The sequence below is a fragment of the Heptranchias perlo genome, unplaced genomic scaffold, assembly GCF_035084215.1.
Source record: "Heptranchias perlo isolate sHepPer1 unplaced genomic scaffold, sHepPer1.hap1 HAP1_SCAFFOLD_55, whole genome shotgun sequence".
Taxonomy (NCBI): domain Eukaryota; kingdom Metazoa; phylum Chordata; class Chondrichthyes; order Hexanchiformes; family Hexanchidae; genus Heptranchias; species Heptranchias perlo.
The window spans coordinates 3592605-3607168 of NW_027139570.1; the positions used below are offsets into that span (position 1 = coordinate 3592605).

The 14564-nt window shown below is 44.7% G+C and overlaps 5 non-coding genes across 5 annotated transcripts; 3 read left to right on the top strand and 2 right to left on the bottom strand.

Moving 5' to 3' along the window:
* The first annotated feature begins 327 nt into the window (after nt 1-327).
* On the top strand, nt 328-400 carry trnav-cac (transfer RNA valine (anticodon CAC)). Its single transcript has one exon. It is a non-coding gene; the product is annotated as a tRNA-Val (tRNA).
* Nucleotides 401-4510: 4110 nt separating this feature from the next.
* trnav-cac (transfer RNA valine (anticodon CAC)) lies at nt 4511-4583 on the top strand. The gene has a single exon. It is a non-coding gene; the product is annotated as a tRNA-Val (tRNA).
* A 7962-nt stretch (nt 4584-12545) lies between these two features.
* Nucleotides 12546-12619, bottom strand: trnak-cuu (transfer RNA lysine (anticodon CUU)). Its single transcript has one exon. It is a non-coding gene; the product is annotated as a tRNA-Lys (tRNA).
* Nucleotides 12620-13756: 1137 nt separating this feature from the next.
* trnav-uac (transfer RNA valine (anticodon UAC)) lies at nt 13757-13829 on the top strand. The gene has a single exon. It is a non-coding gene; the product is annotated as a tRNA-Val (tRNA).
* Nucleotides 13830-14492: 663 nt separating this feature from the next.
* trnaw-cca (transfer RNA tryptophan (anticodon CCA)) lies at nt 14493-14564 on the bottom strand. The gene has a single exon. It is a non-coding gene; the product is annotated as a tRNA-Trp (tRNA).

Here is a 14564-nt window from a genome sequence, read left to right on the forward strand (position 1 = left end):
TTTTGTTGGGTGAGGGTATCGAGAGATAGGGAGCAAAGACGGGTAAATGGATTTGCGGTTCAGATGATCTATGATCTAATTGAAGGGTGGAACAGGTTCAAGGGGCGAAATGGCCTCCTCCTGTTCCCAATGGAAATGTTGAGAATATGCTTTATTGATGCTGTGATGCCAGGTCCCACACCTGTCAAAACAAGGCCACATTTGGGAGTTTAATAACTTTGAAATGAACATTTTTCTTTTGTGACTTGTGCAACTTCGATCAATTGAATAGTTATGAAAGAGAATCAATGCCGTCATTCTAATTTCTGGCTGACCACCAAATCAAAGGTTTCCGTAGTGTAGTGGTTATCACGTTCGCCTCACACGCGAAAGGTCCCCGGTTCGCTCCCGGATGGAAACATTATGTTGGGGCAGATGTTTTTTTCATCTGTGAAAGAGCCGGTCCTGTTAAATTTAACACAAATTCGTGGTCTCACGAGCACTGAACATTTTAAACCGAGCCCTTCAAAATACAGTGTGTAAAATGAGAAGGGATAAAAAGTTTATCGCACAAAAGAAATGATTTCAAACTTCCCTCAGTCGCCTTTCTGCAAAATAACGTTATCGGTTAATTAATGGTGATGAAAACAATGATCGTTTTTTTTTTCTTGCCACAGCCTTTCAATTAGTTCATGCGACTAATATAACAAGTGTTCAAAAGTTGTTTTTCTGACCGGGAATCGAACCGGAGCCACGGCACCCTCTGAAGAGCAAGCACTATTCGGCACTGGATCGAACGAGTGGGCTGGAACCCTTCAAATGTTGCACTGATATCAGGATAAGCGGAAACACTGATACATTGGGAATGAAGCCTCACCAACAGAGGAGCTGCTTTTTCAAGCTAAGAAATACAGCTGATTTTAAATCAGCAAAATTTCACTTCATTAAAGTAGACAAAAAGGCAACTATCTCTGAACTGTCGCCGCTATCTGAAAAACACAGACATTTTATTGATCGGGGAATAATGATCTTGTTCAAACTGTACAAGTTAAAAATCATTTCGAATCTTTTAAAAATAACAATCTGATTTCAAGCATTCTCCAACCAAACAAAATCACCAAGCATTCCCAGGATATTGGGAGATTATGTGAGTGGGTAAAACTGTGGTAAATGGAGTTGAATGTGGGGAAATGTGAGGTCATGCACTTCGGATCTAAGAAAGATAGATCAGAGAATTTTCTAAATGGTGAGGAGCTCGGAACTGTGGAGGAGCAGAGAGATTTCGGGTCCAAGTACAGAAATCATTAAAAGCTAGTGGACAGTTACAAAAATAATTAAAAAGGCTAATAGAATGTTGGCCTTTATTTCTCGAGGGCTGGAAAATAAAGGGGTGGAAGTTATGTTCCAGCTGTACAGAGCTCTGGTTAGAGCCCATCTGGAGAACTGCATTCAGTTCTGGGCACTGCACCTCAGGAAGGATATATTGGCCTTGGAAGGAATGCAGCACAGATTCACCAGAATTATAGCCGGGCTAGAAGGGTTATATTATGAGGACAGGTTGAATAGACTAGGCTTTATTCCCCTGAATATAGAAGATTAAGGGGTGATCTAATTGAGGTGTTTAAGATGATTAAAGGAGTTGATAGGGTAGATGGAGAGAAACTACTTCCTCTGGTGTGGAATCCAGAACAAGGGGGAATAACCTTAAAATTAGAGCTCGGCCGTTCAGGGTTGATGTCAGGAAGCACTTCATTCTGTTGAGGCCTGGAGTGAATACGAAATTTCAAAACGAAGATTGCAGATTTTTGTTAGGCATGGGTATTAATAATTAAGGAAACAAGGCGGGTAGATGGAGTTAAGATACAGATCAGCCATGATCGAATTGAATGGCGGAACAGGTTGAGGAGCTGAATTGTCTAATCCTGTTCCTGTGTAACAGGCTCGTGTGGCTGAATGGACTCATCTTGTTCCTGCATTAACATGCTCGAGGGGCTGAATGGACTCCTCTTGTTCCTATGTAACATGCGCGAGGGGCTGAATGGCATCCAGATCCTTTATAACAGTCTAGAAGGGCTGAATGGCCTCCTCCTGTTCCAGTGCAACAAGCTCGAGGGGCTTAATGGCCGAATCCTATTCCAGTGTAATAGGCTCGCGGTGCTGAATGGCCTTCAGTTCCCGTATAACACGCTCGAGGGGCTGAATGGCCTGCTGCTGTTCCTATGCAACAGGCTTGAGGGGCTGATTGGTCTCCAGGTGTGGTATAACGGGCTCGAGGGGCTGAATTGCCTTCAGTTCCCATATAACAGGCTCGAGGGGCTGAGTGGCCTCCTCTTGTTCCTATTTTACAGGCTTGAGGGGCTGATTGGCCACCAGATCTGGTGTAAGTTGCTCGAGGGGCTGAATGGCCGCCTCCTGTTGCTACCTTAGAGGCTTGAATGGTTGATTGGCGTCTAGTTCCTGTATAACCGGCTCGATGGGCAGAATGGCCTTCAGTTCTCAGATAACAGGCTCGAGGGGCTGAATGACCTCCTCCTTTTGCTATTTGACAGGCTTGAGGGGTTGATTGGCCTCAGGTTCCTGTATAACATGCTCGAAGGGCTGAATGGCCTCCTCCTGATTCCATGTAACAGGCTTGAGGGGATGATCGGCCTCCAGTAACGATGTACCGGGCTTGAGGGGCTGAATGGCCTCCTCCTTTTCCTGTGTAACAGCCTTCAGAGGCTGAATGGCCTTCAGTTCCCATATAAGAGGCTTGAGGAGCTCAATGGCCTCCTTCTGTTCCTGTCGATCAGCCGTGAAGGACTTGCCGTCATTTTGTCCAAGATTGCCGCCATGATTACAGCCATTTTGTCCAAGATGTCCCGCGAACTTGCCACCATTTTGTCTCAAAATTCGAGCCGGACCTTTCAGGAGTGAGATTAGAAAACATTTCTACACATAAAGGGTCGTAGAAGTTTGGAACTCTCTTCTACAAACGGCAATTGATACTAGCTCAATTGCTAAATTTAGGTCTGAGATAGATAGCTTTTTGGCAATCAAAGGTATTAAGGAATATGGGCCAAAGGCGGGTATGTGGAGTTAGATCACAGATCAGCCATGATCATATCAAATGGCGGAGCAGGAACGAGGGGCTGAACGTCCTACTCCTGTTCCTATGTTCCTATGATATTATTTATATGGAATTCCGACAGGCATTTGATAAGGTTCCACACAAGAGACTGTTGGCAAAAATGAAAGCGCATGGAACTTGAGGCAATGTATTGGCATGGGTAGAGAATTGGTTAGGAGATCGTAGTCAGAGAGTGGGGATAATGGGTACATACTCCAATTGGCAGGATGCGACTAGTGGTGTCTCCCAGGGATCTGTAACTGGGGTCTCAGCTTGTCACCATATTTATCAATGACTTAGATGAAGGAACAGAGAGTCGTATATCCAAGTTTGCTGATGACACTAAGTTAGGTGGTACAGTGAGCAGTGTGGATGCGAGTGGAAAGTTGCAAAGGGACATTGATAAATTTAGTGAGTGGGCAAAACTATGGCAGATGGAGTTCAATGTGGGGTAATCCACTTTGGACCTATGGTCAGGGTATTTTCCAAATGGTAAGAAGCTCGGAACTGTGGAGAAGCAGAGAGAATTAACGGTTCATTTACATAAATCAGTAAAAGCTAACGGACGGGTCCAAAAATAATTTAAAAGGCGAACGGAGTGTTAGCCCTTATCTCAGGGGGCTGGAATATAAAGAAGTGGAAGTTATGTTCCAGTTATATAAAGCTCTGGTTAGACTGCGTCTGGAGTAACTGCGTTCAGTTTTGGACACTGCACCTCAGGAAGGATAGATTGGCCTTGGAGGGAGTGCAGAGCAGATTCACCAGAATGTTACCGCGGTTAAAAAGGTTAAACTATGAGGACAGGCTGCATGGACTGGGCTCGTATTCCATCGAGTACCGAAGATTGAGGGGCGGTCTGAGCGAGGTGTTTAACATGTTTAAATGAGTCGATAGAATAAAGAGAGAGAGAATCAATTTCCTCTGGGGAATCAAGAACGAGGGGGACAGAACCTTAAAATTAGAACCATGCCATTCAGGTTCGAAATCAGGAAGCACTTTTTTACACAATGGGCAGTAGAAGTCTGGAACTCTGTCCCCCAAAAGACTGTGGATGCTGGGGTTCAATTGAAGCTTTCAAGACTGAGATCGATAGATTTTTGTTGGGTGAGGGTATCGAGAGATAGGGAGCAAAGACGGGTAAATGGATTTGCGGTTCAGATGATCTCTGATCTAATTGAAGGGTGGAACAGGTTCAAGGGGCGAAATGGCCTCCTCCTGTTCCCAATGGAAATGTTGAGAATATGCTTTATTGATGCTGTGATGCCAGGTCCCACACCTGTCAAAACAAGGCCACATTTGGGAGTTTAATAACTTTGAAATGAACATTTTTCTTTTGTGACTTGTGCAACTTCGATCAATTGAATAGTTATGAAAGAGAATCAATGCCGTCATTCTAATTTCTGGCTGACCACCAAAGCAGAGGTTTCCGTGGTGTAGTGGTTATCACGTTCGCCTCACACGCGAAAGGTCCCCGGTTCGATCCCGGGTGGAAACATTATGTTGGGGCAGATGTTTTTTTCATCTGTGAAAGAGCCGGTCCTATTAAATTTAACACAAATTCGTGTTCTCACGAGCACTGAACATTTTAAACCGAGCCCTTCAAAATACAGTGTGTAAAATGAGAAGGGATAAAAAGTTCATCGCACAAAAGAAATTATTAAAGTTTTCCAACTTCCCTCAGTAGCCTTTCATTCTGCAAAATAACGTTATCAGTTAATTAATGGTGAATAAAACAATGATTGTTTTTATTTCTAAAATGCGATTAATATAAAAAGTGTTCAAAAGTTGCTTTGTTGACCGGGAATCGCACCCCGGCCGTGGTGGCAAAAGCGCCGAATCCAAACCACTGGACAATCAGCGAGTTTTAATTACAGTGTCATCAGATTTAACATGGATTTCTCTTTCTCTGTGATTCAGCTTTTAATTCTTTTTCGTTCCTGATTGCGGATATTCCCGTGATTAAATATGAAAAAAGTACAATAGGTTCAGGAAAACCCGGGAGGTGGCATCCCGCTCACTGAGCCTGTCGAGCAGCATTTATCTTTCCAACACTGGAGTGAGTGAAACTTCCTCCGGGGTGGGGGGTGTCTCAATGTGCAAAGGGTCGCGAGTGAAAAGGCCATTTATCAGTGAGGATGATCGAGCAGTCTCAGGCGCTGCGTTTCGGTTGCAGTTTTCTTTAAAGGCATGGGTTCGAATCCCACTTATGACATTGGGTTTTTGACTCCTATTTTATTTGATGCTTGAGCTGCAGTTGATTTTTCGGCCCAGTTGATTTGCTCTTCCCGCAATAACCAACCCGGTCTCCGTCCACGTCACGTTTTGACGCCCACCAGTTCATCCCTAAACCGAGCTTTGAACGAAATTATGCTGGAAGCACAAGGCGGTCATTCAACAACTATGGAGAGAACAGACACTTGGGGAAATGTACCATAGGAATAGGAGTAGGCCATTCAGCCCCTCGAGCCTGCTCCGCCATTTGACATGATCATGGCTGATCTGTGATCGAACTCCATATACCTGCCTTTAGCCCATATCCCTTAATACCTTCAGTTGGCAAAAAGCTATCTGTCTCAGATTTAAAATTAGCAATTGAGCGAGCATCAATTGCCGTTTGCGGAAGAGTGATCCAAACTTCGACCATCCTTTGTGTTTAGAAGTGTTTTCTAATCTCACTCCTGAAAGGTCTGGCTCTAATTTTTAGACTGTGCCCCCGAGTCCTAGAATCCCCAACCAGCGGAAATAGTTTCTCTCCATCCCGAAAATATCAATGACACAGTCAATGAAAGGTGCAGTTCACGAAGGCGGCTCACCAGCACCTTCTCAAGAGCAATTAGGGATGGGCAATAAATGCTGACCTTGCCATTGACACCCACATCCCAGGAATGAAGACAAAAAATGTCGCCTGCATGGCCGAGTAATTTCCTGCTGCTAAACGACGGGAAGAATGAAACCATCGGCTTCAGTCCTTTGAACGAACTGTATACACTTGCCGTCGAGCTCAATCCCCACTTGCTCGTCTGCCCCGAATATCCACTGCATCAGAAAATCCTCCATAACATAGAATCACAGCATGGAAACATCACAGAAGGAGGCCATTCGGCCCATCGTGCCTGTTCCAACTCTTTTTTTTAATTCATTTATTGGGGTGTTTATATTGTAAATGTGTTTTCTGGAGATTTATTTCTCTATGTCTTATTTTTCATCACACACAAATACATAACACAGATACACAGAGCTGTCATGATAACCACCACACAGTTGCACCCACATGTATTTATAAGTGTCACAGATGCAATTATATGTATTTATAACAAGATATATCATATTGTAAAAATAATTAAAATACATTTATAAATGTCACACATAACATAAACACGCACTTCATAATGAAGCATGTCATCCATTTATACACATCCATAGTTTAAATTTTCACACTGTCCCGTTAGCAGTCCTGAACAAAGTCCAAACACCGAAAGTCTCCGCGTTTTTTCAGATGCTGCCCGTCCAGTTCCTTTCCTGTGATGTGATGATTCTGGGTTCCGGGTGTGTGTCATTGGATTTGCTGCAGTCATGCTGCCGCGGACAGGTGAAGGCTGCTTCTGAGGCTGCCTGACACCCGGTGGGAGTGGGCGGGGATTTGGTAATCTGAAATAAATGAAACGGTGTATGAGTAACTTTCATCAAGGTCAACATCAAGGTACCTGCCATTCGACCTCCAGGCGCAACAGCGGCACGTCTGATTCAAGGTTGCCTGTTCAAATCACGTCGGGGTCACACTTGTTCTTAACTGGCGGCAGGTGTCTGAATAATTCGGGAATTCATATTGCATTCCCTTTTTCACAATAAACATGAACCCTGGTCTGGATTCTACCTCACTAGTTCCCCAGTGTCAGGGAGAGAAGCGTCTGATTCCCTCATTTATTGATTGCAAGAAACATACACAAACACACTTATTAATTCAAAACCAGCCTGCAGCTCGGCACACATCGAGATAAACACAACCAGAGAGACAGGCAAACACCGGGAAATAGACAAACCGGTTTCTCAGAGAATTGCCTGTACCTCCACGGTCGAATGTAAGGGCTTTTGTTGTTCGCTTTCGTTCCACACCTTGGAATTCAGGAGAATCTGGTACATGGTTTGTCGGACAAGGCAAGGGCGCGATGGCCCGAATGGCCTGCTTCTGAGCTGTCTCCTTCTCCGATTCGAAACTCAGCCCCTCGGGGGGAGCCAGCAGCTGCCTCACTGCAATAACAGACCAAATGGAGAGATTTTAGTAGACCCGGCTAGCTCAGTCGGTAGAGCATGAGACTCTTAATTTTGTGGTCGTAGGTTCGAGCTCCACGTTGGGCCAATTCTGTTTTAAACTTTGACGCTGCTTTTGCGAGTGAACCCTCTGCTTGCTTGACTGTCAGTGCAAGAGACGATTCTGTAAGTGCCGCCTCGTGTGCAATGGTCAAAACTGTAAAAGGAGCAGAAGGTTATTCGGGGTTCAGAGACACAAACCTCTCTGATGAGCCTGAGATTTTGTCAGAGGTTGCTGCCTCCCCTCCATCTCTTGCCCTCTGACGAGGTACTTGCTCCGGTTTCAATTTACAAACTGGGTGAGTTGATGATCGGGTGTCGGAGAGCTGGTTTGTGATCTGAGTAGGAGACTCAGCGGCACCGGGTGAGACAGAGAAATAAAATCAGTCCAGGCCCCGGCCCCAATCTGCGGATGTGGAAGAAAACACGGGAGGAGGGTGCGGTGTGAGGTCCCTGTCAATTCAACTGCCCGAACAAAGCTGGCCACAGTCACAGAATCAGAATGGCTACTTCCTTAGCGGGGAGGCCGATTCATGTGGAAACGGATCCGGACGAGAATGGTCTAATTCATAAGCTTCGGGGAGGGAAATTAGGGAGCTCCTTCGGAACGTTAATAGCTTGAAAATGAAGACTTTTTCCTGTGTAACTTGTGTGGTTTTGATGAATGAAATGTTTGTAAAAAGTCATCCGTGGAGAAGGATTGAGAGCTTTCAGGACTAGAGGGGAAATGTGGAGATTCTTTTCACATAGATGGTTGATCCGATCTGGTAGCCACTCCCTGAAAGGCTGGTGGAAGCATCTTTCATAGGAACTTTCAAAAGGCAATTGGACAGGTGCTTGAAGAGGACTGATTTGCAAGGTTACGGGGAAAAGGCTGGGTTTTTTGGACTAAATTGGACAGCTCTTTCAAAGAGTAGGCAGGGCAACACGGCCGAATGGCCACCTTCTGTGCTGTAATATTCTATGATTCTTTTCCATGTGTGGGACAGGAGAGATGTTGTTTCAAGAGAAGTAAAACTGTCCCAATCAGAGCAGAGAGAGGTGACTGGTCAGTTCCCCTCTGCCCAGTATAAGTCACCAGCGGTTTTTTGTGGTGTCGTGGTTACCAGTTCGTTTGACACGCGAACGGCCCTGCTTTCGATCCTGGGCGGACAATTTATGTTGCAATTGCTGTTTACATTCTATATTAATGACTTAGATGAGGGGACCGAGTATAATGTATCCAAGTTTGCTGATGATACAAAGGTAGGTGGGAAAGTAAGCCGTGAGGAGGACGCAAATGGAGATGGACAGTTTAAGTGATTGGGTAAGAAGGTGGCAGTTGGAGTATAAGGTGGGAAAATGTGAAATTGTCCACTTTGGTAGGAAGAATAGAAAAGCAGAGTATTTTTAAAAAGGTGAGAGTCCAATAAATGTTGGTATTCAGAGGGAGTTGGGTGTACTTGCAAACAAATCACAGAAAGTTAACATGCAGGTACAGCAAGCAATTGGGAAGAAACTGGTATGTTGGCCTTTTTGGAAGGAGGTTGGAGTATAAGAGTAAGGAAGTCTTGCTGCAATTAAATAGGGCTTTGGTGAGAACACACCTGGAGTACTTTGATGCAGTCTACATGGATTTTAGCAAGGCTTTTGACAAGGTCCCAATGGGATGTGGGTGTCGCTGGCGAGGCCGGCATTTATTGCCCATCCCTTATTGCCCTTGAGAAGGTGGTGGTGAGCCGCCTTCTTGAACCGCTGCAGTCAGTGTGGCGAAGGCTCTCCCACAGTGCCACGAAGTAATAGACAAAGCACCGATTAGCGTGCCGGTTGCAGGAGAGCTGGTTGGCGGTGATATCGATGCTGTGAGCGAGACCAGACCGTTTCCATGTTTCCACAAATAATGACCCTTCCTTCATTTCTGGAAAAGTAATACTGAGAGTGAACAACTACATTTCTGTGGCTGCAACATGAAACTTTGGCAAGGTGACACGTTACTGTAGTGTATCTTGCAAAAAAGTGTACCGGGCAGTCTCTGTGTCGCAATCGGTTCGCGCATTCGTTTGTTAACCGAAAGGTTGGAGGTTCGAGCCCACCCAGAGAAGAAAATTGCAACTTTTTCTTCCCACTTTCGGATTCATTGCCTCATTCTGATAGCCCTGAAGCCGGTGCCAGGTTTTAATTCCTGATCTGCAGTAACTGGGAGCACTTTAAATGGATCCGATCTCTTGAACTCATTTCAAGTTTACGAATGTGTGATTTGGCTGCAAGAAAACACTCTGGGAACAATATCATCTGAGCATGCCTGATTCGCCATAATTTACACTGCGGTCGGATATCAGGCACATGCAAAAAAAAAACAGTGAAATGTTTGTGTGGGCGCGATGCTCTGAGATTCCCCGCCTGACCAGCGCCACCGATCCTTCTCTGCAGCCTTCCGAAATACAGCGCAGTAAATGGATCCCTGTGAAATGAGCTCCTGGACAGTAACACGGAAATTAGTTTGGCTAAGGGGTTATATCCCTAATCCGGAGGTCGAGGCATCAGGTTTCCGTCATGTAGTGGTTATCACATTCGCCGAACACGCGAAAAGTCCCCGGTTCGAAACCGGGCGGAAACATTTTGAAACCTTGTCCCCATTAAAGTTAATAAATATTTGACGATTCACATTGCTGAATAATATAAAAAAAGTCCACATCTCCCAGCCCTGTTAATGCAGTCGGCTGAGAGCAGGCGATGAATGCCAGCGTGATATTGGGGGTGAAGGCTGCTTCCAACACTGTCTCATTCCCGATGGGATCTGGCGGAGATTTGATGAGCCCTATCCATTCAACCAATATATGAAACGGTGTTTGAGAAACATTCATATATATAATAACATCCAGGATCCTGTCTTCAGAGTGCGTGGCGCAAAGGTCTGACTCCGGATTAAAAGGCTGCGTGTTCACATCTCATCAGGGTCAGTGTTTCTTTCACCGCTCATATGAGACTGGATAATTCCCGAATGAAGGTTTTAATTGCTTTTTCACCAAAAAAAAACAGAAGTTTGGTCTAATCCCTGACTCAGTACCTACCCAGTGGCAGGGAGGGGAGCGCCTGATACCCTCATTTATTTCATGCAACAAACTGACACGATGACTGGTATTGATTCAAAATCGACCTGCAGATGGACACACACAGAAAATAGACAACCACAGAAACAGACAGCAACTATTTGCACATATATATATGTACATATATATATATATAGCGCCTTTAACGTGGTCAGACGATTTAAGCTCGGTGAACTTGCTTCAGCTTTCTGAAATGTATTTGTCCATCCTTCAGAGGTCACGGGAAATATATTTTTTGCCTTTCGAAAAAAGACGCGAAAGGTAAAGATATGTTTTGTTTTCAACACGGCTGGTGAAATGGCCGGACTATCATAAATTAGGGGTCGCCTTTGAAAAATTTAAAGGAGACTACCTCAAAATCACTTAGTGCAAATTTAAAATCACGGTCACTGTTTATATAGGACTGAATGAAATAACAATCAACATGGCAGTCAGCGCCCGCGGTGAGACGGTGTCGAACTTGTTTGCTGCGAAGTTCACCGCTGGGCTAAAGTTGACGCCGTTTAAAAGACGCGAACCCACTCAATGTAAAGGATGAGCTCATAACCAACAGGTCCCGTCAACGTCAAACACCTCCTTTCTTGTTCAATGGAGGGAGCAGAGGCGTGTACATCTTCAGACGCCCGCAACTTTAAGAAATGGAACAGATAAAGGCACAGATGCAAGTTCCAAATCTTTTCAATGCAAAGTTATTTCACTTTACTTCAAGTGCGGTGAGGCTGAAAAAGGTCCCAGATGATTTGCGTTCACTCGTGACTTGTTTGCCAGTATTTGTCCGTCAGGTTTGCAATTTAATTTGTATTGGATATTGAAGATATTTCAGGATGATTGCACAACATACCATGTGTAAAGCAACCATCTTGATAACTTCAATCATCACACACTCTATATCGAGGCTGCAGAGACCCCAGCACCCCTTTCAATATTGTTTTTCTTAACTCACAGTTTTCAAAAGGGAATTGGATAAACGCTTGGATGGAAAAATTTTCAGGGCTATGGGGAAACAGCAGGCGAGTGGGACTAACTGGACAGCTCTTTCAGAGAGCTGGCACAGGTACGATGGGCCGAATGGCATCTGAATGGCGCTGTCTTATTCTATGATTCTATTAATAGATCAATTTCCGCCTTTCACTGAGCCTCTCTAAATGGAGCGCAGTAATCGTGACCCTGTGAAATAAGGTCCTGATCAGTAATACGGAAATTAGCGTGGTTGAGCGGTTTGAAACTCTGGTTCGGCTCCGAACAGGAAATTTCCACTCTAAGTTTGATTAGTTTATCAATTATCTCCCCCCTTTCGATCTTAAATGTCTTACATACTTTTTTGATCTCTTCTTCTACTGTCATGCCCACAATACTGAAACAAAGTGATTATTTAATATTTCTGCCATTTCGCTGTCATTGCCTGTGAGTTTGTCGTGTGTATCCCTTAGTGACCCAATTCCTATCCTAAACTTTCTTTGGCTGTTGATGTGTCTAGAATACTTTGCTTTTTTTGATATTCCTTTTTGCCTTTCTCATAATTCTTTAGACTTCTTTCCCACTCTTTTCACATTCTCCTCTCTCCTTTATTGTCCAGCGTGTGCCTTTTTCTTTAGTTTCAAATTTGCCCTTATTTCTTTATTCATCCCTGGTGTGTCATTTCTGGCTAGTTTGTTCTTGCTTTTCAGTGGGATATATTTCTCCTGGACTCTATTGATCACCGTTTTAAATGTTTCCCACTGCTGTTCTATTTCTTTGTCCAGGTCATTAATATGTCAAACATATCACCGTTTGAAACTTCTCAAGTCACATATGCATGACAAAGCCAGTTGCTTTTGTGGGTGGAGCAAATCAACTTGGTCGAAAAATCAGCTGCAGCCCAATCCACAAATAAAATATTGCCACATAGTCGTACAAATAAGCAATGTCAGAAGTGGGATTCGATCCCACGCCTCTCGAAGAGACTGTGACCTGAACGCCTTGGACCGCTCGGCCATCCTGACTACCGATTTTGTGTTTCATTCTGCATCATTTCTGCACTGTTGGCCAGTGAAAGCAGCATAAAAGTTTAAAAAGATACACGCCCAACGTGGGGCTCGAGCCCACGACCCTGAGATTAAGAATCTCATGCTCTGACCGACTGAGCTCGCCGGGCCTGAATGCACCCTGGCCGCTTTATCCGTTATTGCAGCAAGCAGGAGAAAGACTCCATTTTAAATTATTGGAATCAATTCTGAGGGACAGGATAAACTGTCACTTTGAAAGACACGGACGAATCAAGGACAGTCAGCGTGGATTTGTTAAGGGGAGGTCGTGTCTGAATAACCTAATTGAATTTTTCGAGGAGGTAACAAGGAGGATCGATGAGGGTGGCGTAATTGATGTCGTCGACATGGATTTTCGCAAGGCTTTTGAAAATTTCCCACATGGCAGATTTGTCAAAAAAGTAAAGATCCATGGGAACGTGGTTTATTGGATCCCAAATTAGCTCAGTGGCAGGAAGCAAAGGGTAATGGCCGACGGGTGTTTTTGCGGCTGGAAGACTGTTTCCAGTGGGGTGCTGCAGGGCTCGGTACTGGGTCCTTTGCTTTTTGTGGTGTATATTAACGATTTGGACTTAAACGTAGGGTGCATGATTGAGAAATTTGCGGGTGGAAAGCTGGAGACTGTGGGGGTTCAGGCAATTTTCTGATAAAAAAGCACTCAATCCATCTCTGAACGAATTTTGAACGAATCCGTGTGTTTGACCCACCACAGGCACGATGGGCCGAATGATCTCCTCTTGTGGACTAACATAATTCGATGATACTAAGTGTTATCAGACGGAAAAGCAATTCATTCCAAATAAGAGCAGAGAGTGGAAACTCGTCTAACAGCATAACAGCACGGTGAGATATTGTATTTGAGAAGGATGAGGAGGGTTAGTTTATCATGGTGGTAGTCACATACGGTATCCATTGTGACTTTGATAAGGGCCATTTCATGCTGCGACAGGGGCGGAAACCTAATTGGAGATATTCAGCCCGGGCGCGGCCCCATCGTGCGCGGTGAGACGGAGGGGGGGGGGGCGGGGGGAAGTGTCAGAGCTGGGGCTCACCGGTGGAAGCAGCATAGAAGTTTAAAACGGTACTCGCCCAACGTGGGGCTCAAAACCACTACCCTGAGAGTTTTTAAAGAAAAGGGGGAGCAGCCACTGTCTGTATCTCTTGCTGGACTTGAAACAACACATTCCAAGTACGAGCAGAGAGAGGACCCCATTCAGTTGCTCAATGTGTTGAATAAAATGCAATCAGTTTCCGTAGTGTAGCGGTTATCACGTTTGCTTTACACACAAAAGGGCCCCGGTTCGATCCCGGGCAGAAACATTATTTTGGAACTTGGTCTCCATGAACATCCAGATAGAATTTCTTCTCGTGCCCAAAAGGGAGACAGTGGCCGCTCCCTTCTTCTTTCTAACCTGCATTTTTTACTTCATTAAACAGATAAATTTGAGTGAGAGAAAACTGATTCTCAGTGACGCTCATTTCAAATTTTATTCCCTTTAAATCTGGAAGGCTTTAAACAGATTGGCTTCTTGAAAGGAGTTAGTTGGGTGGGATCGACCAACTTTTTCCGCTGGTGGGAGACGAGGGAACCGAATCAAACATTTACCAAGTTCTCCTGAATTATAAGTTTCAACGGGAAACCGACCAACAAAAGCCCTTTCATTGACCGTGGAGGTTCAGACAATTTTCTGATAACAAAGCGCTCAATCGATTTCTCTTGTCTATGTCCCGATGTTTCCGGAGACTGTCTGCCTCTCTGCCCTGTGTTTATCTCACCATGTGTCCACCTGCAGGGTGGTTTTTGAACTAAAACGTGTGTTTGCCTTCTGTTTGTTGCATTAAATAAATGAGGGCATCAGGTGCTTCCCTCCCTGACACTGGGGAACCAGAGGCAGACTTCAGAGCAGGGTTCTGTTAATTGTGAAGACGCAAAGAAAATATTAATTGCAGAATTATATAAACCAGCTTGAAGGGACAAAACTGTGACCTCGACGTGATTTGAACACACAACCTTCTAATCTGGAGTCAGACGCGCTACCGTTGCGCCACGAGGAC